This window comes from Schistocerca gregaria, chromosome X (assembly GCF_023897955.1).
Source record: "Schistocerca gregaria isolate iqSchGreg1 chromosome X, iqSchGreg1.2, whole genome shotgun sequence".
NCBI lineage: Eukaryota > Metazoa > Arthropoda > Insecta > Orthoptera > Acrididae > Schistocerca > Schistocerca gregaria.
The window spans coordinates 159,141,177-159,168,921 of NC_064931.1; the positions used below are offsets into that span (position 1 = coordinate 159,141,177).

The window sequence follows — 27,745 nt, forward strand, 5'->3', positions numbered from 1 at the left end:
ATATTATCCCACAGCGACGCTGAGACAGATAAGTTCAGACTGCCCAAAGCTGGCCGGCCGATATGGCCGAGCGGTTCCAAGCACTTCTGTCTGGAACCGCGCGACCGCAACGGTTGCAAGTTCGATTCCTGCCTGGGGCATGGATGTGTGTGATGTCCTTTTGTTAGTTAGATTTAAGTAGTTCTAAGCTCTAGGGGACTGATGACCTCAGATGTTAAGTCCCATAGTGCTCAGAGCCATTTGAACCACTTGCCCAAAGCTAATGAGGAGGTAACGGATGCGACAAAAACAGAGGCCGGCGTTATTGTTGTTTTAGTGTTTTAGTAGATAAACCAAATAGTGAAAATTCTAGATGCCTCGAGCTAGTGATGAATGCTTGCGTTAGATACGTGTGCAATATTCGGTTGTATGATCATATCAGTCCTTCATACTCCCAGCTAGGTTGGATACGCCCACATAAGGCACGCTATCTCCACACGATATGCTTACTTCATCAATTTCTTAGCCACTGGTGCCCCCAATACTTATCTTCTCACATTAAACACCTATCATCATTCCACAATCGCAATACCAGATCGGATACGTCTAGCATCTTGGCTGTACCTTTACATAACACAAAATCTTTCTCCGTGTCATTCTCCATCTCAGCCATACGACTATGGAACGCGCTCCCCTGTGATCTGCGTCTTATCCAGAACTACTCAACATTCAAGAGGGAACTCAAAACTTACATATTAGGGACGGTATAGCCACCATTGTTGTGCCCCTCCCATCTCTTTCTTTCTCCTCTCCATCACAGCTTCGAATTTTACCATTCTTTTTCTCTTCCTCTAACCTATCTACCTCTTATATATCTCTTTCACCCCATTCTATCGTCTTATGTCTCTGCTCGATGAGAATAACTCACAAGCTGCAAGAATATAACGAGAAAATTCTCAACTAACAATAGAACTGACATTCACAAAAGAAAAGTATGTTTACTTTCATATACATAGTCACTATTATTATTATTATTATTATTATCATTATTATTCTTGATTGTTATAATTATTTTTTATTGTTATGATTATCATTGTACTACTTTTATAATCTCTATTTTTTTCTTTAACATCAATACTGCATAATACGTTATATGTTCTGAATGTTATGTAGAAACTGTAACTCGTTCAATCTGAGTATGCCTGGTTAGGTGTAAGAGAGGGCCTGAAGGCCCTAATCTTTCCAGGTAAAATAAATGCATAAATAAATAAATAAATAAATAAACCATTAGCTGTCTTGTGAAGCGACAGATGTGACTTATTTCTCCGATACTGCGCGGGAGATCATTGCAAAGTTGGGTTCGTGCGAACGAAATGACTTAGAGAGAGAGTTAGTGTGGTGGAGTGGAACAGAAACGATTTTTCTCTGAAGGGAACGAATTCTCCAGCTGTCTTGTTCAGACAAGAGCAATAAGATCGACGAGAGGTAACACGCATTACAATGGATATGCAGATCACGCGGTAGAGCAGAGTGTATGAAAGTCTCTACGCTTGTATGCACTTAGCTGCGAATGACGAGGAAGAATTTGATCCAAATGACCAACGTCGCAGTTATATAATTGACACAGACTTTCGTCATAATCTGCAAGAACCGTTAGCTTTCCCGAGAGAGACCTTGCAGCAATAACATCGTTGTAATTCTTATATGGAAGAACATGCGTTCGCTGAAGTTCCTGACGCGGTTTCGAAAGAAACACCTTATTATAGGGTGTTTCAAAAATACTTTACAAACTTTGGGGCAAGGTTTCATATGCCATAGTAAGAAACAAAGTTCATGTAAACATACAGTATGTTCAAATATCCTTCGTTTTCTTGTTATTAGTGAAAGTTGACGTTCAACGACTTTCCGGGTACTACCCAACAACTTCACTTATTTATGGACCTGTTTTATGCGTTGTATCCTAGATGGCGTGGAGTTGCAACGGAGGCTTGTTGTCATTCGCCTGTGCTACAGGTAATAAGTCAAATGAAAGTGCTCCGTTGGAACATGGCAGGATATTCATCTCGTGATTTTTATGAACGGCCGGACGAATGGTAATGGACACGAGTCCGCACTGCTGTAGCAGACGGCGTTTCCAGGCCAAGACCTTTGGCGTTGTCCATAGTCATGTTGCCGAGACAAGAAGTTACAGCATTAGAAAATTGCAGCGGAATGCAGGAAGATCTGCAGCTGATAGGCACTTGGTGCAGGGAGTGGCAACTGACACTTAACATAGACAAATGTAATGTATTGCGAATACATAGAAAGAAGGAACCTGTCCAGGTTTCAAGAGGGTGCGTTTCTGGATGACGTATCGAATATATTGCATCCCCCTACTTATACCTCCCGAGGAAATCGCGAATGTAAAATTAGAGAGATTCGAGCGCACATGGAGGCTTTCCGGCAGTCGATCTTCCCGCGAAACATACGCGACTGGAACAGGAAAGGGAGGCCCTCCGCCACACACCACTGGGTGGCTTGCGGAGTATAAATGTAGATGTACACTCCTGGAAATTGAAATAAGAACACCGTGAATTCATTGTCCCAGGAAGGGGAAACTTTATTGACACATTCCTGGGGTCAGATACATCACATGATCACACTGACAGAACCACAGGCACATAGACACAGGCAACAGAGCATGCACAATGTCGGCACTAGTACAGTGTATATCCACCTTTCGCAGCAATGCAGGCTGCTATTCTCCCATGGAGACGATCGTAGAGATGCTGGATGTAATCCTGTGGAACGGCTTGCCATGCCATTTCCACCTGGCGCCTCAGTTGGACCAGCGTTCGTGCTGGATGTGCAGACCGCGTGAGACGACACTTCATCCAGTCCCAAACATGCTCAATGGGAGACAGATCCGGAGATCTTGCTGGCCAGGGTAGTTGACTTACACCTTCTAGAGCACGTTGGGTGGCACGGGATACATGCGGACGTGCATTGTCCTGTTGGAACAGCAAGTTCCCTTGCCGGTCTAGGAATGGTAGAACGATGGGTTCGATGACGGTTTGGATGTACCGTGCACTATTCAGTGTCCCCTCGACGATCACCAGAGGTGTACGTCCAGTGTAGGAGATCTCTCCCCACACCATGATGCCGGGTGTTGGCCCTGTGTGCCTCGGTCGTATGCAGTCCTGATTGTGGCGCTCACCTGCACGGCGCCAAACACGCATACGACCATCATTGGCACCAAGGCAGAAGCGACTCTCATCGCTGAAGACGACACGTCTCCATTCGTCCCTCCATTCACGCCTGTCGCGACACCACTGGAGGCGGGCTGCACGATGTTGGGGCGTGAGCGGAAGACTGCCTAACGGTGTGCGGGACCGTAGCCCAGCTTCATGGAGACGGTTGCGAATGGTCCTCGCCGATATCCCAGGAGCAACAGTGTCCCTAATTTGCTGGGAAGTGGCGGTGCGGTCCCCTACGGCACTGCGTAGGATCCTACGGTCTTGGCGTGCATCCGTGCGTCGCTGCGGTCCGGTCCCAGGTCGACGGGCACGTGCACCTTCCGCCGACCACTGGCGACAACATCGATGTACTGTGGAGACCTCACGCCCCACGTGTTGAGAAATTCGGCGGTACGTCCACCCGGCCTCCCGCATGCCCACTATACGCCCTCGCTCAAAGTCCGTCAACTGCACATACGGTTCACGTCCACGGTGTCGCGGCATGCTACCAGTGTTAAAGACTGCGATGGAGCTCCGTATGCCACGGCAAACTGGCTGACACTGACGGCGGCGGTGCACAAATGCTGCGCAGCTAGCGCCATTCGACGGCCAACACCGTGGTTCCTGGTGTGTCCGCTGTGCCGTGCGTGTGATCATTGCTTGTACAGCCCTCTCGCAGTGTCCGGAGCAAGTATGGTGGGTCTGACACAACGGTGTCAATGTGTTCTTTTTTCCATTTCCAGGAGTGTAGATGTAGATGTAGGATCCGTAGCACCACGTGTTCTTGTCCGCAGCTCGTGGTCGTGCGGTAGCGTTCTCGCTTTCCGCGCCCGGGTTCCCGGGTTCAATTCCCGTCAGGGTCAGGGATTTTCTCTGCCTCGTGATGACTGGGTGTTGTGTGATGTCCTTAGGTTATTTAGGTTTAAGTAGTTCTAAGTTCTAGTGGACTGATGACCACAGATGTTAAGTCCCATAGTGCTCAGAGCCATTTGCACCACGTGTTCTTTGTACGCTTGTCCAGGAAAAGCATGTTCTACGCGCTGTCGTAAGGGAGCCAGGGATCAGCAAGAAACAATTGGCCCTGGCATGTAGCACTTTTTCAAGGCCGGCTGGTGTGGCCGATCGGTTCTAGGCGCTTCAGTCTGGAACCGAGTGACCGCTGCGGCGGCAGGTTCTAATCCTACCTCGGGCATGGGTGCGTGTGATGTGCTTAGGTTAGTTAGGTTTAAGTAGTTCTAAGTTCTAGGGGACTGATGACCTCAGACGTTAAGTCCCATAGTGCTCAGAGCCATCTGAACCATTTTTTGAACTTTTTCCAGTTCAACATGGAGGATACGTTGCGAGCAACTCATGTATCCATATCAACTTCAGTGCGTGCAGTTCCTTGCACCCACCGATCACCCCCCACGGGAGAAGTTTAGTCGATGGTTTTTTGCTCAAACTGCGAATCCGTTGCTTGTCTCTTCAGTTCTGTTTACAGTCAAGCTAATGTTTGGAACAGATCGGAGAAGAGATTTCCACAACCACCACATATGGCCTGGTCGTAATCCTCAGATAAGAAATTTCCACAACCAGCACATATAGACCGGTCATAATCCTCATGCTATACAATACATTCTAGGCACCACCATCAATTAAAAATCAATGTGTGGGCTAGAATTGTGTGTGACCGTCTCTCCAAGCAGGTCTTAAAGGTTCAGTAGACAGGGGCTTAGAACACGCCTCCAGGACCTACTAGATGATCTGTCCCTCGAAATAAGAAGCAACATGTTCTTTATCCATGATGCAGCTTCACCTCATTTCAATCTCAGTGTTCGAGAAGCACTGGCAGGTAGCTACCACGACAGATGCATAGGTAGAGGGGACCAGTTGCATAGTCTGGACTATCCCCTGAATTCAGTCCTTTGGTTTATTATCTCTGGGGGCACCTTCAAATATTGGTTTATGCAGCAGACCACCTGGATGCGAAAACTCTCCATCGACGCACCATGGAAGCTTTCGAAACCTTCAGGGACTAACTGAGAGAGCACGACTGTCCATGCTACGATTAGTGCATGTGTGTTTAATAGCGAGAGGACATTTCGAGCAATTACACTACTGGCCTTTAAAATTGTTACACCACGAAGATAACGTACTACAGACGCGAAATTTAACCGACAGGAAGAAGATGCTCCGATATGCAAATGATTAGCTTTTCAGATCATCCACACAAGGTTGGCGCCGGTGGCGACACCTACAACATGCTGACATGAGGAATGTTTCCAAACGATTTCTCATACACAAACATCAGTTGACCGGCGTTGCCGGGTAAAACGTTGTTGTGATGCCTCGTGTAAGGAGGCATCACAAATGCGTACCATCACGCTTCCGACTTTGATAAAGGTCGGATTGTAGCCTATCGCGATTGCGGTTTACTGTATCGCGACATTGCTGCTCGCGTTGGTCGATATCCAATGACTGTTTGGGGACGTTTGCACGACAACAACCATCTGCACGAACAGTTCGACGACGTTTGCAGCAGCATGGACTATCAGCTCGGAGACCATGGCTGCGGTTACCCTTGACGCTGCATCACAGACAGGAGCGCCTGCGATGGTGTACTCAACGACGAACCAGGGTGCACGAATGGCAAAAAATCAGTATTTCGGATGAATCCAGGTTCTGTTTACAGCATCATGATGGTCGTATCCGTGTTTGGCGACATCGCGGTGAACGCACATTGGAAGCGTGTATTCGTCATCGCCATACTGGCGTATCACCCGGCGTGATGGTATGGGGTGCCATTGGTTACACGTTTCGGTCACCTCTTGTTCGCATTGAGGGCACTTGGAACAGTGGACGTTACATTTCAGATGTGTTACGACCAGTGGCTCTACCCTTCATTCGATCACTGCGAAACCCTACATTTCAGCAGGATAATGCACGACCGCATGTTGAAGGTCCTGTACGGGCCTTTCTGGATACAGAAAATGTTCGACTGCTGATCTGGCCAGCACATTCTCCAGATCTCTCACGAATTGAAAACGTCTGGTCAGTGGTGGCCGAGAAACTGGTACATCACAATACGCCAGTCACTACTCTTGATGAACTGTGGTATCGTGTTGAAGCTGCATGGGCAGTTGTACTTGTACAGGGCATCCAAGATCTGTTTGACTCAATGCCCAGGCCTATGAAGGCCGTTATTACGGCCAGAGGTGGTTGTTCTGGGTACTAATTTCTCAGGATCTATGCATCCAAATTGCGTGAAAATGTAATCACATGTCAGTTCTAGTATAATGTATTTGTCCAATGAATACCCGTTTATCATCTGCATATCTTATTGATGTAGCAATTTTAATGGCCAGTAGTAAAGTAAGAGTTTGTGTGTTGCTGAACTCCTATCACCTAAATTGTAAACTATCATTAATAACTCGAAAACGATATTCGGACACCTGTTTATATGAACTTTTTTCCTTGTTTTCGGGCACGGAACCTGTCCCCCTAGCTTGTTATAGTATTTGTGAAACACCCTGTATATTAGTAGAGCGTTGGGAGTGATTGACGTCTCCTTGCAAATTGTGGTTCACTGTAGTTCGTCTGTTATTATTTCTAGACTCTGCAAGTGGTCTTCTGTATGCAGATCGGTAAAATGTCTGTTGTTCTTCAGTTTAACAGTAGGTATGTTGTTTTCCTCGTCGTAAGTCAGGAGAATGGTTTGATGCAGTTCTCCACGCTAGTCTAACCTGTACAAGCCTCATCTCCGAATAACTATTGCAACTTACAGCCTTTTGGAACTGGTTATTGCATTCATCTTTGTTCTCCCTCCACAATTTTTATCCCCCTCACTTCCCTTCAATACTATATTCAACCTATCCCTTATTCTAGACAGGTTTTGCCAGAAACTTCTTTGTTCCCCAGTTCTATTCAGTACCTCCTCAATAGTTACGTTATCTCCGGTCTTCCGCATTCTTTTGTAGTACCACATTCTGAAATTTTCTATTCTCTTCTTGTATGAACTCTTTATTTTCTACGTTTCACTTCCATATAAGACCACACTCCATACAAGTCCCTAAGAAAATACTTTCTTACACTTAAATATTTGACGTCAACAAATTTCTCTATTTCACAAATGCTTTTACTGCCGTTGCCAATCTAAATTTTATATTCTCTATACTTCGGACATCATCATTTATTTTACCGCCCAAATAGCAAAACTCATCTACTACGTTTAATGTCTCGTATCCTAATCTTACACCGAGCGAGGTGGCGCAGTGGTTAGCACACTTGACTCGCATTCGGGAGGACGACGGTTCAATCCCGTCTCTGGCCATCCTGATTTAGGTTTTCCGTGATTTCCCTAAATCGTTTCAGGTAAATGCCGGGATGGTTCCTTTGAAAAGGGCACGGCCGATTTCCTTCCCAATCCTTCCCTAACCCGAGCTTGCGCTCCGTCTCTAATGACCTCGTTGTCGACGGGACGTTAAACACAAACCACCACCGCCTCCTAATCTTATTCCCTAATCACTGTCTGATTTAATTCGACCACATTTCGTTACCCTACTTTTGCTTTTGCTAATGTTTCTCTTATATTCTTCTTCCAAAGCACTGTCCATTCCGTTCCACTACTCCTGCGAGTCCTTTGCTGTCTCTGACAAAATTATGATGCCATCGACAAATCTGAAACTTATTGATTTCTTCTCCTTGAACTTTATCCCTTTTCCAAATTTTTCTTTGGTTTCCTTTACAGTCTGCTCAATGTACAGGCTGTATAACATAGCGGATGAGCTACAATCCTGTGTGACTCAGTTCTCAACCACTGCTTTCTTTGGTTCCCCATGAGTCTTATAACTGCCGTCTGATTCCTTTACAAGTTGCTGCCAGTATTTTACCCCTGCTACCATCAGAATTTCAAAGAGTGTATTCCAGTCAACATTGTCAGAAAAGTTCTCTAAGTCTACATATGCTGTAAGCAGAGGTTTCTTTAAACTAACTTCTAAGAGAAGTCGAAGGACCAATATTGCTCAACGTGTTGTTATAGTGCGTAATCCATCAACAAAAGCGCATAACGTACGTTTTAGTACAAAAATATACTCCTGGAAATTGAAATAAGAACACCGTGAATTCATTGTCCCAGGAAGGGGAAACTTTATTGACACATTCCTGGGGTCAGATACATCACATGATCACACTGGCAGAACCACAGGCACATAGACACAGGCAACAGAGCATGCACAATGTCGGCACTAGTACAGTGTATATCCACCTTTCGCAGCAATGCAGGCTGCTATTCTCCCATGGAGACGATCGTAGAGATGCTGGATGTAGTACTGTGGAACGGCTTGCCATGCCATTTCCACCTGGCGCCTCAGTTGGACCAGCGTTCGTGCTGGACGTGCAGACCGCGTGAGACGACGCTTCATCCAGTCCCAAACATGCTCAATGGGGGACAGATCCGGAGATCTTGCTGGCCAGGGTAGTTGACTTACACCTTCTAGAGCACGTTGGGTGGCACGGGATACATGCGGACGTGCATTGTCCTGTTGGAACAGCAAGTTCCCTTGCCGGTCTAGGAATGGTAGAACGATGGGTTCGATGACGGTTTGGATGTACCATGCACTATTCAGTGTCCCCTCGACGATCACCAGAGGTGTACGGCCAGTGTAGGAGATCGCTCCCCACACCATGATGCCGGGTGTTGGCCCTGTGTGCCTCGGTCGTATGCAGTCCTGATTGTGGCGGTCACCTGCACGGCGCCAAACACACATACGACCATCATTGGCACCAAGGCAGAAGCGACTCTCATCGCTGAAGACGACACGTCTCCATTCGTCCCTCCATTCACGCCTGTCGCTACACCACTGGAGGCGGGCTGCACGATGTTGGGGCGTGAGCGGAAGACAGCCTAACGGTGTGCGAGACCGTAGCCCAGCTTCATGGAGACGGTTGCGAATGGTCCTCGCCGATACCCCAGGAGCAACAGTGTCCCTAATTTGGTGGGAAGTGGCGGTGCGGTCCCCTACGTCACTGCGTAGGATCCTACGGTCTTGGCGTGCATCCGTGCTTCGCTGCGGTCCGGTCCCAGGTCGACGGGCACGTGCACCTTCCGCCGACCACTGGCGACAACATCGATGTACTGTGGAGACCTCACGCCCCACGTGTTGAGCAATTCGGCGGTACGTCCACCCGGCCTCCCGCATGCCCACTATACGCCCTCGCTCAAAGTCCGTCAACTGCACATACGGTTCACGTCCACGCTGTCGCGGCATGCTACCAGTGTTAAAGACTGCGATGGAGCTCCGTATGCCACGGCAAACTGGCTGACACTGACGGCGGCAGTGCACAAATGCTGCGCAGCTAGCGCCATTCGACGGCCAACACCGCGGTTCCTGGTGTGTCCGCTGTGCCGTGCGTGTGATCATTGCTTGCACAGCCCTCTCGCAGTGTCCGGAGCAAGTATGGTGGGTCTGACACACCGGTGTCAATGTGTTCTTTTTTCCATTTCCAGGAGTGTACTTTTGTATTTCATGAGCTAATAGCGCAATAACTATTTCTCTTATCTATCGAGGCAAGCTAAATTTACAGCTGGCTATATCAGTTTGCAAGTACACCAGAACATGGTAACTAAATAATCTGTCGCATTATCTTAGAAGAGGTGCGCTTGCCACAGCTGTGACAACGTTTCTTTTCGGGACTACGCTAGTCTGTCCTCTTCTGAAGTACTGTTGCGTGGTTTTGGACCCTTACCGGAGAGGATCGACGGAGGATATCGAAAAAGACCAAAGAAGGTTAGCTTGTTTCGTGTTATCGCGAAATAGGGTAGAGAGTGTCAGGGATAGGGAGAAATGATCATCAAATGTTCAAATATGTGTGAAATCTTATGGGACTTAACTGCTAAGGTCATCAGTCCCTGAGCTTACACACTACTTAACCTAAATTATCCTAAGGACAAACACACACACACACCCATGCCCGATGGAGGACTCGAGCCTCCGCCGGGACCAGCCGCACAGTCCATGACAAAATGATCATCATGATAAAATAAGACAAATCAGAGTTCGCATTTAGAGATGTAGGTATTCGTTTATGCCGCGTGTTATTCGAGATGTAGAGAAATATCCAGGTAAAGCAGATGCCAGACTGAGATTCATTGGAAGAATCCTAAGGAAATGCAATCCGACAACAAAGGAAGTAGGTTACAGTACGCTTGTTCGCCCAATGCTTGAATACTGCTCAGCAGTGTGGGATCCGCACCAGGTAGGGTTGATAGAAGAGATAGAGAAGATCCAACGGAGAGCAGCGCGCTTCGTTACAGGATCATTTAGTAATTGCGAAAGCGTTACGGAGATGATAGATAAACTCCAGTGGAAGACTCTGCAGGAGAGACGCTCAGTAGCTCGGTACGGGCTTTTCTTAAAGTTTCGAGAACATACCTTCACCGAAGAGTCAAGCAGTATATTGCTCCCTCCTACGTATATCTCGCGAAGAGACCATGAGGATAAAATCAGAGAGATTAGAGCCCACACAGAAGCATACCGACAATCCTTCTTTCCACGTACAATACGAGACTGGAATAGGAGGGAGAACCGACAGAGGTACTCAGGGTACCCTCCGCCACACACCGTCAGGTGGCTTGCGGAGTACGGATGTAGATGTAGATGTAGAAGTGATTCTAAGAACCTTCTGCCAAGAACTTACGTGTGAACTGCATAGTGTCATGCAGGTGTAGTAGATATTCTCAGGCTGTCTGTGCGCAAGGAATATACAACGCTCGCCATCAGTTTTTCATGAGCAGTATTGATCCGAAGCGTGTATTATTCGAAGACACGGCTCACTCTGAGACGATACTGTATGCGGTACGACACATTGTAATAAAGGTCACGCGACGACATTTTTATCGGTGCAACACTCGTGATTCCACTGGGACAAACCTGGCGTAATATTTCTACAACTTTTCAATTTCGCAAAGTAGCATATGACTCAGCTTGAGAAGTATTCAAAAGAATTTGAAGTGTCTGTGTCCTATCGCTGTCGGCCCATTATCAAACAGGTAAGTCACTTCAACTATTTTCTGGAGTTATTTCCTCAGTAAAACTTTCACTTTTTGCATAAAAGATTAAAAACTACTGTTTTGGGATTCACTCCTGTTCTCCGCTATGCATTCTGTTGTGGTTGGCAGGAGAGCCAAACGTGTTTTTCTAAAGGAGGCCGAAATGCACGCGTCTCAGCTCACGCAGGCTGGCGTGAGGTCTGGATCATGACAAGGGAATTAGAATTGAGAAAAACGGACGTAGCTGGTGGAATACTTAACTTTAATCCATTAATGGAGAACGTCGCTCTTTATGGTACATGATTCACAATATCAATAGCACGGATACTGGCGCCTTGCTAGGTCGTAGCAAATAACGTAGCTGAAGGCTATGCTATCGTCTAGGCAAATGAGAGCGTAGAAGTCAGTGAACCATCGCTAGCAAAGTCGGCTGTACAACTGGGCGAGTGCTAGGAAGTCTCTCTAGACCTGCCGTGTGGCGGCGCTCGGTCTGCAATCACTGATAGTGGCGACACGCGGGTCCGACGTATACCACCGGACCGCGGCCGATTTAAAGGCTACCACCTAGCAAGTGTGGTGTCTAGCGGTGACACCACACAGTCTCTCCCACTGAGGTAAATATTCGGTAAAAAGCATTCATTTTCCCATATTACAGTTTGATATCACAGCTTGATAACGAACTAGTTTATTATTGCGATTTTTCACAAATAAGTGAAGGGTGTAGTCACTGATTAATTCACTAGTTCACGTTCGGTGGGTTTTAGGTTATAGAATGCTGCATAAGAAATATAGCTAACATATCTAAACTGTTTTTCATCCGGGAAGGGGAGCGATACCACTTTCCATTCTCGAGAGAACATGTGAGATATACTCGAAGTCGTCCGCGACCAAGTTGGCAGCTACGCACAGTCAGCTGATGATGCTGATAGGATGTCTTTTCAGTCTATGTTCACTGATTTCAGGAAACGTTGCGACAGGCATAAGCGGGAATTAACAGCCAAATTACTTCTAAATGAGCAGCTGGAATAAGCGGAGAAACACACACTGGGATTTTTCTTATCATGGTGGGCTTCTTCCAGTTCTGTCAACTTCTATGCGGAGTTCATCACTCACTGCTACATCATCGATGTCGACTGATCTCATTTCAAGTCCAGCAACTTTTCTTCTGAATTCTCCTCAAGCTGAATGATATGTCACTTGGCGAAATTGAACTGTTGTAGAAATACTATCCTATGTTTATTAATTTGTAGCCATTATTTACATATGTAGCACATTGAATAAAGTACCGTGATATTTTTAAAGTAATTCGTACACTTTCACGCATTTACCTTATTGTAATGTGTAGATTCTCAGCACGAGAAATCACACGCCGATAACTTTTTGGCCTGCTTTGTGAGACTAGCTAACACTACTTGCTCGAAAAAGTAGAATTATGTAGAATTCATGAAATTTTTCGTGGTGGGAGACCGCTCGAAAAAGGACAGCCAAACTATGTTGGACATTTATAGCATTTTACGGGTGCACACACTACTTTCTTTTCTTTTTCAGTTTTTGGAGCTTTAAATAGTGATAAGCCACAACAATATCGTCTTCAAAAAAATGGTTGAAATGGCTCTGAACACTATGAGACTTAACATCTGAGGTCATCAGTCCCCTAGAACTTCGAACTACTTAAACCTAACTAACCTAAGGACATTCACACACATCCATGTCCGAGGCAGGATTCGAACCTGCGACCGTAGCAGTCACGCGGCTCCGGACTGAAGCGCCTAGAACCGCTCGGCCACCGAGGCCATACATCGTCTTCAGCAAAGCTCATGACTGCAGCTGAAACAGAAACAGAAACGTGATTTCTACTGTCTCGTTGCTTTCGTCCCTGTGGGAACACGAGTGTCACTTCGATAAGCGCGACCTTCATTGCAACGCGCCGTATCGCGTAAAGTATGGTCTCAGCGTGAACCACGCCGATCCGCGATGTCCAGTCGGCCAAATCCTGAGAAGAAACGACATTCCGATGTAACGACCTTAACTCGGCAAAATTTTTGACTTACGTAATATAACTTTTTAAATTTGAACATCCTATTAGTATTTTAGATTGAAAAATAATTATTTTTATTAGCCGTATTTATTGATGTCAAAATATTTTAGGTGATAAATTTTGGAGCTTATATGCTTCAAATCGAGGCTGAAGTGTGCATGATAAACGTAGACCAGCACTTGAATCCCGTTTACGTCCAAAGTTTTGTAAACTCTCGTCGCCAGTTTTGTAAAGACCTCGTTGCTACTGCTGTGGAGGCCGAGTTGCCACTGTTGTTACGGTGGACCGACTTTGCGAGTTCGTGAAACGGCTTCTAGTGCAGTACACCGCTAAGACAATTTCTCCCTGCCACTATGCCCCAGGTAACATGGTAGGAGAACGAAGGCTCTGCATTCTCCAACAAATTAGTAACAGAGTAACATTAATTAGTCAAAAGATATACTTATCTTTGTGACCAGCTGAAATATGATGTCTGCAACACTGCTTGTAATCTGATACAAAAAATGCCCTCAATGGATAAGCACAAATAATAGCAGGTAGACATCACAGTACATATAAAATGCAATTTGCAGTAACTCTTTGTTCACTACTAAGAGTTCACTGAAGGACGTTCCCTGTCAAGTTAGACCTGGACGATGATCCACTACTGGCCATTAAAATTTGCTACACCACGAAGATGACGTGCTACAGACGCGAAATATAACCGACAGGAAGAAGATGCTGTGATATGCAAATGATTAGGTTTTCAGAGCATTCACACAAGGTTGGCGCCGGTGGCGACATCTACAACCTGCTTACATAGGAAAGTTTCCCACCGATTTCTCATACACGAACAGAAGTTGACCGGCGTTGCCTGGTGAAACGTTGTTGTGAGCTTCGCGTAAGGAGAAGAAATACGTACCATCACGTTTCCGACTTTGATAAAGGTCGGATTGTAGCTTATCACGATTGCGGTTTATCGTATTGCGACATTGCTGCTCGCGTTGGTCGAGATCCAATGACTGTTAGCAGAATATGGAATCGGTGGCTTCAGGAGGGTAATACAGAACGCCGTACTGGATGCCAACGACCTCGTATCACTAGCAGTTGAGATGACAGGCACCTTATCCGCATGGCTGTAACGGATCAACAGATGGGGACGTTTGCAAGACAACAACCATCTGCACGAACAGTTCGACGACGTTTGCAGCAGCGTGGACTATCAGCTCGGAGACCATGGCTGCGGTTACCCTAGACGCTGCATCACAGACAGGAACGCCTGCGATGATGTACTCAACGACGAACCTAGGTGCACGAATGGCAAAATGTCGTTTTTCGGATGAATCCAGGTTCTGTTTACAGCATTATGATGGTCGCATCCGTGTTTGGCGACATCGCAGTGAACGCACATTGGAAGCGTGTATTCGTCATCGCCATACTGGCGTATCACCCGGCATGATGGTATGGAGTGCCATTGGTTACACGTCTCGGTCACCTCTTGTTCGCATTCACGGCACTTTGAACAGTGAATGTTACGTTTCAGATGTGTTACGACCCTTGGCTCTACGCTTCATTCAATCCCTGCGAAACCCTACATTTCAGCAGGATAATGCACGACCGCATGTTGCAGGTCCTGTGCGGGCCTTTATGGATACAGAAAATGTTCGATTGCTGCCCTGTCCAGCACATTCTCCAGATCTCTCACCAATTGAAAACGTCTGGTCAATGGTGACAGATGCAACTGGCTCGTCACAAACCGCCAGTCACTACTCTTGATGAACTGTGGTGTCGTGTTGAAGCTGCATGGGCAGTTGTACTTGCACACGCCATCCAAGCTCTGTTTGACTCAATGCCCAGACGTATCAAAGCCGTTATTACAGCCAGAGGTGGTTGTTCAGGGTACTGATTTCTCAGGATCTATGTACCCAAATTGCGTGAAAATGTAATCCCATGTCAGTTCTAGTACAATATATTTGTCCAATGAATACCCGTTTATCATGTGCATTTCTTCTTGGTGTAGCAATTTTATTGGCCAGTTGTGTAGTTACGTTACACAACACCACGTTACACGCTACAATTCGTAGCCCCCTAGCAACAAAGGGCTGCAAATATGTAGACATTAAGAATTAAGATGTGGTATGTTAACAACGTCTGTTTTAGTTAAAAAGCTCTAAGAGTTTTCATATTAAAAATTCCGAGACATTACCTTTCTGCACTCCCTCGTTATTTTCAGCCCAGCCGATCGGACGTGCCACAGCGATAGCAGCAGCGGCAGCAGTTGTCTCACACTCAGTGATTTAGTTTCGTTTCTGCTCTTTTTTCGCATACTTCTGCAAATAATGTAACCACACCCGTGTATTTTACTGTGTATACCAGGAGTTCCCATAAAAATTTCTCGAGGATCCCGTCATCGAGCATGATTGGTACCTTGTCGTATCACAGTATCAAGTACCTAAAAAAGCCAAATTAAGAGTCTTTTTATACCATTTCTATTTTTGATACTTAGAAAAAACATTGACATATTCATTATTGAAAAAATATTGTGCTTAAAACTTTTTCAATTTAGCCATCATTGTTACTGTTAAACTTTTGATTATTGCTCAAAATCTTTGTCTTCAAATCTGGGTGTTTAGTATAAGAAATGCATTATCTTCCTCTTCATCTGTAGGCCTTTCTTCTTTTTAACGAACCACTTTTTAGCCAACGGTCCATTTTTTACTACGCGAACTGTAGTTTCCAAAAAAAAAAAACGCTTTACAAACACTACTGTTTTAATACAGAATATTGAATATGTAAACAATACGGCCCGTGAAAGCACTGGAAATAAATTAACAATGGCCGATTGTCGTCTGAAATGCGAGTTTCTGTGTAAAGTGACTGTCAGTTGTCAGCTGCAAAGAGGGAGCGCGCGCAGTCTAACGGCATACAGCAGAACTATTTGCATCTATCTAATTCTAGTTTTGCGCTAGAATTGCTAGCGTTAGTTGGCTCTAGGAAAACGCTAGACGCAGAAGTTAGCGTTCGCTAAAGCTCTGCTCATGCAGAAAGCGGCCAAAACTAAAAATCTCTCATAATACGAAATATATTTAATATATTTTTTATTCTTAAACATAGCATCTTGCGGACCCCTGGGGTCCGCTGACCACCTGTTTGGAACCACTGGTGTAGACTGGCGTTTAGTAAATTACTCTAAGTTTTCGTTTCTGCGTAAATCTAGGTGCATATCTTTGTGTAGACGGCGTAATTTTCCAGCCAACAGAAGCTTCAGGTCACGCCACTAAGTTTAAATCTCGTGCATGTAATTTAGATCACTACACTCTAGTTTGCATGCATATTTCGCACAGTAGCTTTTGGGTAGGCAGGGTCCACTTTAATGGGCTAAAGGCAAGTGATAAGTGGCTTCATACTGCCAGGTTATTTGTAAATTTGACTAGATTTTGTAATCACTGAAATATTATCACTTAAAATTTTGGATGTGAGGTCCACCAGTTATGCAAAACACCGTGTTTCTCAGTACCCAAACATGTTTCGGCACTACTGTGCCATCATCAGTGGGTATTCGTTTTTATTTATTCTGCAGTGTGAACATTTTTGTTAAATGATTATAAAATTATGTGCATTTTTAATTCAAACAACAGATCGTTTCTTTTTCTAAATATCATTACATTAGGTGCGCATGAATTTTCTGGATCACTTTTGAGTTAATTACTACATGTTGTTGATGAGAAAGTTTTTTGCTGGGAGTTAACCTATCAGTCTAAAACTGTGAACCGTATATTTGTGACTATTACAGCGCCATCTATCACAAAGCGAAAAAAGTGGTCCAACTAAAACATTCATATTTCTTTACGTACTGCACGAATTTGTAATAAAAAATGGTGGTACCTACTTTAAAAAACGCAGGTGATATCCGTTTGACCAATGGAAGCGCCATCTAGCGGGCCAACCATAGCGCCATCTGGTTTCCCCCCTTAAGCCAGACAAGTTTCGTTCTTTGTAGTTTTTTCGTTTTACGCTTATTTCGTGAGATATTTGGCCCAGTCACTATCAATGGACCACCCTGTATACTCTGCCCTCAAAGAACTGTTTCTAAAGGCAAACAACAAAAACCAAACGCAAGTTAACTCACCATTCATACAAACACAGACCAAAACACATGTGCGAAGTCAGAACTAACTTCCACCCAAATACTCTAGGAATGTCCATTTCGTGATGCTACTGGGCAAGTTAGAAGCCTTGCATTGTAAACAGAACTCGTTCCTTATATTCAAAGGCCTTTCCCGTTGATTTCATAAAAGCACCTCACGAGAGCAAGAGGGGACGGAAGACATAAGAATTATTTCTACAAAACGATCTGTAATCATAAGTTTGAGCTCGTGCACACATCATCCAGTGTCACTGCAGAAGGCACATGGCCAGACTATGGCTGCACTCGAGATCTGCGCAGTGGCAGGCGGCGGGAGAACCGCCAAGGCCGCGCCTAACGGGACCGGTGCCACAATGCCATTTTTGAAACGCTGGTGTGTTGTCAGCCGGAGTTGTCGCGTAAAATGTCAGCTGCGGAGCTTCGCTTTCACCACCTAACTGCAAGTAATGTGCTGAACTTGTCACCCCAAGGGTAGTTAGTGCCGGAGACGACACACTGCAACCGTCAAATTGACATTAAGTGTGCTACGTGTTTGGATCCGTAAATGACTGGCTTTTCAGCATAACTGCACAAGGTGTTAGGGGTAATGCCTCTCACATTCTGTTTATAAGGAAGTTTCCTCAATTCGAAATCGCATTTGAATGTTGGTTGCTTGTGAAAATATGGTGTTATGCATCCTCTAATCTGTAAGAAGGAGAAACGCCTGCCAGCACGCGCAGTTGAAAGTTGCTCGATATTCCTTGGGATCCCACGAGTGATACTTGATTCAGGTGTGCCATACCCAACGTTAAAGGACGATCTCAACGGCACCACGTAACTAGCAACCCAGGGGAGAGAAAAAATGGCTCTGAGCACTATGGGACTTAACATCTGAGGTCATCAGTCCCCTAGAACTTAGTAGTACATCATGCTAACTAACCTAAGGCTAGCACACACATCCATGCCCGAGGCAGGATTAGAACCTGCGACCGTAGCAGTCGCACGGTTCCGGACTGATGCGCCTAGAACCGCTCAGCCACCGCGGCCGGCCTATGACTCAACTTTTGATATCAAATTGAACTCACGAACATATGGTAGCCTGTAAATGAAGCGCCTTCACATGGCTGGAAGGCTCAAAACCCATCCACAGGAACTTGCTCACTGGCGACTAACTTAAAGTACACTTTCTTGGCATTTTAGAGACACTCAGCGTTCATGCTTCATCTATGTTCCTGTTGTTGTTGTTGTTCAGATGGTTCAAATGGCTCTGAGCAGTATGGGACTTAACTTCTCAGGTCATCAGTCGCCTAGAACTTGGAACTACTTAAACCTAACTAACCTAAGGACATCACACACATTCATGCCCGAGGCAGGATTCGAACCTGCTACCGTAGCAGTCGCACGGTTCCGGACTGAGGCACCTAGAACCGTTCGACCCAGAGGACAGACACACAGTTCCCTCAGCCATGCAATGCGTAACACGAGTCAGGAAATGAATCTTTTCCCCGCCAGTATGTTAGTTCATTTCTTCATATGTTTCCCCACTTTTCAACAAAATATTTTCGCATTCGGAGGAGAAAGTTGGTGATTGGAATTTCGTGAGAAGATTCCGATGCAACGAAAAACGCCATTCTTTCAATGATATCCACCCCAAATCCTGTATCATTTCTGTGACACTCTCTCACATATTTCGAGATAATACGAAACGTGCTGCCTTTCTTTGAACTTTTTCGATGTACTCCGTCAGTCCTATTTGGTTAGGATCCCACACCGCGCAGCAGTATTCTAAAAGAGGACGGACAAGGGTAATGTAGGCAGTGTCCTTAGTAGGTCTGTTACATTTTCTAAGTTGGTTCAAATGGTTCTGAGCAGTATGGGACTTAACTGCTGAGGTCATCAGTCCCCTAGAACTTAAAACTACGTAAACCTAACTAACCTAAGGACATCACACACATCCATGCCCGAGACAGGATTCGAACTTGCGACCGTAGCAGTCGCGCGGTTCCGGACTTTTTCTAAGTGTCCGGCCAATAAAACGCAGTCTTTGGTTACCCTTCCTCACAACATTTTGTATGTGTCCCTTCCAATTTAAGTTGTTCGTAATTATAATTCCTAGGTATTTAGTTGAATTTACTGCTTTTACGACTAGACTGATTTATCGTGTAACCGATGTTAAACGAGTTCCTTTTAGCACTCATGGGGATGACCTTACACTTTTCGTTATTTAGGGTCAACTGCCACTTTTCACACCATTCAGATATCTTTTCTAAATCGTTTTGAAGTTTGTGTTGTTCTTCTGATGACTTTATTAGTCGATAAACGACAGCATCATCTGCAAACAACCGAAGATGGCGGCTCAGATTGTCTCCAAGATCGTTTATATAGATCAGGAACAGCAAAGGGCCTATAACACTACCTTGGGAATCGCTAGAAATCACTTCTCTTTTACTCGATGACTTTCCGTCAATTACTACGGACTGTAACCTCTGACAGGAAATCGCAAATCCAGTCCCATAACTGAGCCGCTTGTGTGGCACAGTGTCAAAAGACTTCCTGAAATCCAGAAATACGGAATCGATCTGAAATCCCTTGTCAATAGCACTCAACAATTCACGTGAATAAAGAGCTAGTTGTGTTTCACAGGAATTATTATCCATATTAGGTGTGACCACGTGCCTTTTCCCAGTCACAGTACAATTCAAAGCTCACATACCATTATTTTTGATGCATGGCGCACAAATTCTCGACAGTCTTGTGCGTCCTCCTCTCTAACAATTGAGAAACTGGCCTAATGATGAATATGATTTTCCAGAAGCACAATAAATGTTGGGCTCGTCTGCTTCTTAGTATAGCTAAATGAAGAAATATCGAAGGCCAAACCCACAAGACCTATTACTTTCCAAGTTCTATCATGCCCTTGGAGACAAAGGCCGGAGGACGAAATTACCTGCCAATGGAGATGCATGGATGCAACCTCTAATCAAGCATACACCCTCGTACGTAAAAGGAAGGCGTTGCGCAACGGCAGCTGCTACTGAGAGCCACGGACGTATTGATTCATCCTCAGTTGCGAATGAGAAAATGAGTTTCTCTCGGGGCCATAAAATGTTCTGTAAGCGACATAAAGGGAAACATTTTCTGTGATGAAAGTCCGATTTCTTGACAAAGAAAAGTCACTACGTCAACTGGATACGTTGCGCTCCCTTTACTCTGGTTTAGGCTGCACGGTCAGGTTTTCAAACCCAGTATGCCGCATTCGTAACGATTTTTATTTTTATTTTTTTTTTGCTGCAAAAGACGAAAAAATGCTACAGAACCTCTCTCTCTCTCTCTCTCTCTCTCTCTCTCTCTTTCTCTGATTGAGTGATGGGGCGTAGTGGTTAGCACGCTGAACTGGCATTTGGGAGGACTATAGTCGAAATTGAAGTTCGGCACCCAGATTTAGATTTGCCGGGAGTTCCCTACACCGTTTCAGGCATATGCCGTGATCGTTCCTTTGAAAGGGCACAGTCGATTTAATTCCTTATACTAGAAACCCTCCAATGACCTCGATGTCGAAGGGAGGTTAAACGCTGATCTGCCTGCCTTTTCTTCTTTCTCTAACTCTCTCTCCCACACACACGTAGATCTGTCTCTGTCTCTTTCCCAGGGGTTAGTCTAGCTATCGCTATCGCAATTTCCACAATAGCGTCATCTGAATCTGAGGTTGGGTGAAAATCATGTAACTCATTATCTTGTAGAATGGCTGTGGTGGCTCCAGCACACTTTGTTTACATCCGTAACGTCACGCGACCTGGGCCATCGACTTTTCGATGACGTCATCAAACCACACACCTTTTCACTGACAGATTTGTGAGGTCACAGGCCACGCTCTTTTCCTGATTTTGTCAAGAGGAAAGTAAATTTCAAATCCTAAGTAATCTGAAAAATTAATGGGAAATTTAAACACAAACATACATACACACACACACACACACACACACACACACACACACACACACACACACACAGAAACAGGTCAAAGGTATGCTATATTTTTGTGAAAATAAAAGATATTTACGTATGATATTTTCTCCTGAACTACGTAAACACACACACACTTCGCCGAAAACTACTGTATTTCCACATCTGTATTACTTACTAAAAAAGAATAAGCACCTAAAAGTCTGATCATTGAAATTTTCCCGGCGTAAAGAGTTCTCCATGAAATTTTGGGATTGCAGTCCGATAGCGCCGTCTTGTTGCCTCGATATTTCGGCTGGCAACCATTCAGCCATTCTCAACTCATTGTTTTGCAATAGAGACTGCTTTTTTGTGGGAGGTCGAGCTATAGCGTCATAGGTGGATTTCGGTGTTGCTGTCTTTGTGTAAGGGTAAAATTGTTCTTCCCTACAATGAAGTCATTCCAATAACATTATTGGAATGCACAGTAAAGGTGTGGCGGTGGGACCTGACGTCCCATACCACCCTCCGACGGTGGAAGTTCAAGGTAGCAGGCAATTGGTAACACAACTACATAGGTACTGATACAAGTGGTCGTATGATGCTCTACACATATCAAATGGCCGTATCAAGACTGACACGTCATTAGTAGACGTAACAAGGCTATCGTTAGCCATGGTCTGAATCTGATTTCTCAAGGATGGTGAGAGGAACAGGGTGGCGGTGCCAGTGCTGGGGAGTCGTGTTGCCAATGTTTTATAAGTCAGTGACTGTGTCACAGGAGACTGCTGTTTCTTTTTTTTTATGGTATGTTGTGTCCAATGAGTGATCGCCTTTGGCGATTTTTTCTTCTGGGGTGGTTAGATGTGAGAAATACACTATTCGCCATTAGAATTGCCACACCACGAAGATGACGAACTACAGACGCGAAATTTAACCGACAGGAAGAAGGTGCTGTGATATGCAAATGATTAGCTTTTCAGAGCATTCACACAGGGTGGGCGCCGGTGGCGACACCTACAACGTGCTGACATAAGGAAAGTTTCCAACCGATTTATCATACACAAACAGCAGTTGACCGGCGTTGCCTGGTGAAACGTTGTTGTGATGCCTCGTATAAGGAGGAGAAATGCATACCATCACGTTTCCGACTTTGATAAAGGTCGGATTGTAGCCTATCGCGATTGCGATTTATCGTATTGCTACATTGCTGCTCGCCTCGGTCGAGATCTAATGACTGTTATCAGAATTCGGAATCGGTGGGTTCAGGAGGGTAATACGGAATGCCGTGCTGGATACCAACGGCCTCGTACCACTAGCAGTCGAGATGACAGGCATCATATCCGCATGACTGTAACGGATCGTGCAGCCACGTCTCGATCCCTGAGTCAACAGATGGGGACGTTTGCAAGACAACAACCATCTGCACAAACAGTTCGACGACGTTTGCAACAGCAGGGACTATCATCTCGGAGACCATGGCTGCGGTTACCTTCGACGCTGCATCACAGACATGAGCGCCTGCGATGGTGTACTCAACGACGAACCTGGGTGCACGAATGGCAAAACGCCATTTTTTCGAATGAATCCAGGTTCTGTTTACAGCAGCATGATGGTCGCATCCGTGTTAGGTGACATCGCGGTGAACGCGCATTGGAAGCGTGTATTCGTCATCGACATACTGGCGTATTTCGGCAGGATAATGCACGACCGCATGCTGCAGTTCCTGTACGGGCCTTTCTGGATACAGAAAATGTTCGACTGCTGCTCTGGCCAGCAAATTCTCCAGATCTCTCCCCAGTTGATAACGTCTGGTCAATGGTGGCCGAGCAACTGGCTCGTCACAATACGCCAGTCACTATTCTTGATGAACTGTGGTATCGTGTTGAAGCTGCATGGGCAGCTGTACCTGTACGCGTCATCCACGCTCTGTTTGACTCAATGCCCAGGCGTATTAATGCCGTTATTACTGCCAGAGGTGGTTGTTCTGTCTACGAATTTCCTAGGATCTATGCACCCAAATTGCGTGAAAATGTATTCACATGTCAGCTCTAGTATAATATATTTGTCCAATGAATACCCGTTTATCATCTGTATTTCTTCTTGGTGGAGAAATTTTCATGGCCTGTGGTGTAGTTTCATTTTATTGTGTATGCGCCTACAAAGGAACTTGGGTTCTCTGTGGGTCCTTCAGTCCTTTGAGGGTGTTGGTCTGATAGTCGTACGAGTGATTGACAGTTATTATTTGCATGTAAGATAGCGAATAACTGAACGTTGCATCATCTTTGACGGCCCTGTGGGGGTGCAATAATGGCTCGAGGGACCTTGTATTTTTGTCATTGTAGTGGTATGGCCTGGCCTACATTCGCAAGCTGGAGGACGTTTCCACGATACTCGTCTAATTTGTGAAAAAGACGAGTTGCCTGGTCTTTTATTTTCTCAGCGACGTATTTTTGTCCAGTCAGCTCGTGTATTTCTCTCGTCCTGGGACACCTTGGGGCGTCAAGGCTCCACTTCAAACACATGTTTTGTAGTGGTTGCAAACTGCGTAAGTTAGAGTCATATGTTGTTCCCCTAGACGTCGAGCCGTACACCAAGGAGGGTTGTGCCGCTGCTCTATAAAGTTTTAATTTCGTTGATTGGTTTAGATTCATGCTCGTGAAATAAGGCGTGAGTGCACGGATCATCTTCACAGTATTCAATTTTCTATCTTGTACGTGTGGGGTAAAAGAGATTCCCTTATCCAGTATCACTCCCAGGTATTTCGCCGTCATGGTCCAGGGTATTGGCTGTCCACTGATGGCAAGCCGCATCCTCGGTTCGTAAACAGTACTGCTGCAGTATTCGTAGGGTTTAGGGTGATTTCATTGCTCTTTGCCCACAGGAGACTGCTAGGTCACGTGGCTACCTTTATACAAAAAATTGGCGCGAAGACGCACGCGGAAAGAAAACCGCTACATAAGCGACCACTGTCGAGTTAAGCGCCCGCTTCGTCTACAGGGTGTTACAAAAAGGTACGGCCAAACTTTCAGGAAACATTCGTCACATACAAAGAAAGAAAGGATGTTATGTGGAAATGTGTCCGGAAACGCTTACTTTCCATGTTAGAGCTAATTTTATTACTTCTCTTCAATTCACATAAATCATGGAATGGAAACACACAGCAACAGAACGTACCAGCGTGACTTCAAACACTTTGTTACAGGAAATGTTCAAAATATCCTCCGTTAGCGAGGATACATGCATCCACCCTCCGTCGCATGGAATCCCTGATGCGCTGATGCAGCCCTGGAGAATGGCGTATTGCATCAGAGCTGTCCACAATACGAGCACGAAGAGTCTCTACATTTGGTACCGGGGTTGGGTAGGCAAGAGCTTTCAAATGCCCCCATAAATGAAAGTCAAGAGGGTTGAGGTCAGGAGAGCGTGGAGGCCATGGAATTGGTCCACCTCTACCAATCTATCGGCCACCGAATCTGTTGTTGAGAAGCGTACAAACACTTCGACTGAAATGTGCAGGAGCTCCATTGTGCATGAACCACATGTTGTGTCGTACTTGTAAAGGCACATGTTCTAGCAGCACAGGTAGAGTATCCCGTAGGAAATCATGATAACCTGCTCCATTGAGCGTAGGTGGAAGAACAAACTAAAATGAGCTCTAACATGGAAATTAAGCGTTTCCGGACTAATGTCCACATAACATCTTTTCTTTATTTGTGTGTGAGGAATGTTTCCTGAAAGTTTGACCTTACCTTTTTGTAACACCATGTATATCTCCATCTACGGCGCTTGCGTAATGAGATACTACATGCACGCTCTCTGTCGGAGTGCGTAGTCGCGGAAGTAAAATTCGGATGTCAAAATGAATAAAATTAAATGTCGGTATACGTGTCACCGGCCATAGAACGTTTTCTTTCTGAAGAAATTGTAGATATCACCAGATCCTTGCCTTAGTATGCGGCACAGTGGCTCCGGTATCGGTGGACGACAAATATCGGCCAGAGGCGACTGACCTTTTCAGATCAGTACGCCACGCCTCTATGTGCGCGGTCACACTATAACCGATCTTATCTCTCAAACGTACATAAAGCCTTCGGACGACAGTCGGTGAAATTCAAATCAGTTCGTTTTCTTCGTTCAAATCGACCTAAGTTATCGCATACGAAACATGGAGCTTGCGAAACTGATAGGTTTAGTCCAAGAGTTTGTGGCCTCCTGAGTATGAAAATATCATAACCTAGTTACAGTTCGGAAGCTATGGACTGAAATCGCAGGTTTATTCGAAATCTCAAACAGGCAAAATCTTTATTAGAAAATTTAGGCATAGACTGTAACCTCAAAAACTAATTTGTTCAAGTGAAAAGGTTGGCGTATCTTATTTGTTTATAGCTACTGTACTGGATCTTTTTTGTGGCAGGTTGTCGTTACTTGTCTACAAATTATTATTACTGCATTCTGGTGTTTAATGGCAGTAGGATAGTGATTCTCTTAATATGAAGTGGCTTGCAAATGTGGTGTACGGTAAGTATTTCCACTTTGAAGTGTCTTAGGTCTTCAGAGTACCTTGTTATGCTTGTCTTTCACTCGTGTTGTTTGAAAGAGGGCGCATTATTGGCACTAGAGAATGAGATGCATCCATTCGGGAAAATGCTGCTATTGTGGGCTGAAATGTTTCTGCAGTGCAACAGGTGTGTCCAAAATGGTTCACGGAAGGCCACAGAACACGACGACATGGGTCAGGTCGTACCGCACAGACCACCCACAGAGAAGATCGGCCTCTCGACTGAGTAGCATTGCAGGACTGATCTGCGTCCTCCTCAGCTCTGGCGCAACAGTGGAACAGTGTAACACGTCGTACACTATGAGGAGTGACAATCTGTCCCTTTTTTATGGCATGGGTTACGTGCGCGTCGTCTACTTCTCCGCTTGCCTATGACGATTGTACAGAAACATACTAGACGGCAGTGGCATATGGAACGACGTCCCTGGCGAAAGGAATGGCATCAGGTAGTGTTTCGGGCAAATCAAGGTTCCGCTTGTCTGAAAATGATGGTCGCAATGTAGTTCGCCGCAGAGAGGTGGAGCGGCATCACAGCGACTGCATTCGCACAAGACACACAGCAGCAACTCAAGGCCTTGTGGTGCTAGGTGCTATTGGGTAGAAACACAAATCACAGTTGGTGCGTGTCCAGGAAATGTGAGCGCTGTGACCTATGTGAATGACATCCCGCAACTCGAAGCCATACCCTATCTGAACAACACCCCAGACGCCATTTTTCAGCAAGACAATGCACTATCACATGTTGCTGCACGAATACTTGCTTCTTGGTGCCACAGGATGTCAGCCTTTTGCCCTGACCCGCCAGATCACCAGACTCGTTGCCAGTCTAAATTGTGTGGGATTTGGTGAAATGGAGAAGAAATAAAATCTTTGAGGTCCGCCGATGACATTGTGATTCTGTCAGAGACAGCAAAGGACCTGGAAGAGCAACTGGACGGTATGGACAGTGTCTTGAAAGGAGGATATAAGATGAACATCAACAAAAGCAAAACGAGGCTAATGGAATATAGTCGAATTAAATCAGGAGATGCTGCGGGAATTATTTAGGAAATGAGTTGCTTAAAGTAGTAAATGAGTTTTGCTATTTGGGGATATAAAATGTAGACTGGCAATGGCAAGGAAAGCGTTTCTGAAGAAGAGAAATTTGTTAATATCGAGTATAGATTTAAGTGTCAGGAAGTCGCCTCTGAAAGTATTTGTATGGAGTGTACCCATGTGTGGAAGTGAAACGTGGAAAGTTTCAGGAAGTCGTTTCTGAAAGTATTTGTATGGAATGTAGCCATGTATGGATGTGAAACGTGGACAATAAATAGCTTAGACAAGAAGAGAATAGAAGCTTTAGAAATGTGGTACTACAGAAGAATGCTGAAGATTAGATGGGTAGATCACATAACTAATGAGGAGGTCTTGAATAGAATTGGGGAGAAGAGAAATTTGTGGCACAGCTTGACTAGAAGAAGGGATCGGTTGGAAGGACATATTCTGAGGCATCAAGGGATCACCAGTCTAGTAGTGGACGGCAGCGTGGAGGGTAAAAATCGTAGAGGGAGACCAAGAGATGAATACACTAAACAGATACAGAAGGATGTAGGTTGCAGTAGGTACTGGGAGATGAGGAAGCTTGCACAGGATAGAGTAGCCAACCATCACAGACAAACTTTGGAACCATGTGGATGTGTCACGGATGGGTATACCACAGGACGCCATTCGCGCCTTATACGCGTCGATGCCATCATGCATGAAACAAATTATGAGAGCCGATGGCGGACCCTGCGCCAACTAGGCCCGTCGCTTGTCGTTCGAGGTGTTCGTTTTTTTCTGAACCCGAGTGTACTTATTTGCAATTCTATGATAATGTCTCCAGCAGCAACAGCACCAA

General features: G+C 45.3%; 1 protein-coding gene across 1 annotated transcript in view; it reads left to right on the forward strand.

Annotated features, from left to right (window-relative positions):
- LOC126298553 (uncharacterized) overlaps nt 1-27,745 on the forward strand; it is a 212,113-nt gene that overhangs the window by 98,816 nt on the left and 85,552 nt on the right. The gene's annotated exons all lie outside the window — the stretch shown is intronic.